This window comes from Mercenaria mercenaria, chromosome 15, assembly GCF_021730395.1.
Source record: "Mercenaria mercenaria strain notata chromosome 15, MADL_Memer_1, whole genome shotgun sequence".
Classification (NCBI taxonomy): Eukaryota; Metazoa; Mollusca; class Bivalvia; order Venerida; family Veneridae; genus Mercenaria; species Mercenaria mercenaria.
This window is the reverse complement of record NC_069375.1, coordinates 44149158-44150075: the sequence shown is the minus strand read 5'-3', so window position 1 is coordinate 44150075 and position 918 is coordinate 44149158.

The window sequence follows — 918 nt, the reverse complement described above, 5'->3', positions numbered from 1 at the left end:
TGTAACTGCTTAATTCACATCTATGCAAATGTTCATCACAATCTGTGCTAATTTAGCTTTAAGTTTCATACTTAAAAAAGTTTCGAATACGGGCCCAGATAGTTTATCAGAATGCCTTCCTTTACTTTTTGCAGAGGATAAGTCAAATAACAACGAATGCCATCACAGGTCGCTTCATGAAGTTCGCCTGTAATAAAAAACACTTTACTTTAATAACATCAGGATGAATAAGTTTCATATAACTAGCACAGGTTGATGGTCCGGCGTCCGTCATCCACAATTTACATTAACATCTCTGAAACTACCGGTCAGAATTACACCAAACTTGGTCTGTAGCATCTTGGCAAGGTCCGCTCTCAAGTTTTTGTTTTCAAAATTGTTGCGCTTGGCCCCTTTGAAGTTCCGCTATAGCTAAAAATGGTAATACCTTTAAACGACTTATTCTCATGAACCGCCTGATGAATCTTTGTCAAACATGTTCAGTAGCATCATTATAAGGTCCTCTTCCGAATTTGTTCACATGGGGACAATCGGCCCTTTTTAGGGGCCGCTAGAGCTAAATATATAGAAATACCTTTAAATAACTTATTCTCATGAACCGCTTGATGGATCTTCGATAAACTGGTCTGTGTCGTTTTAAAGTCCTTTTTCAAGTGTGTTCAAAGGGAAACACAAAACTTGTTCTGTAGCATCATTATAATGTCCTCTCTGAAATTTGTTGAAATGGGGACACTCGGTCCCTTTTTTTGGAGGGGGGGGGGCGCTAAAAATAGAAATACTTTTAAATGGCTTCTACTCATAGCTTGATGGATTTTCATCAAACTTGGCATAATTATTATTAGGCCCTCTCCCAGTTTGATTCAAATGGGAGAGGTTGGCTCCTTTTAGGGGTTGCTAGAGATCAAAATATATTTAAAA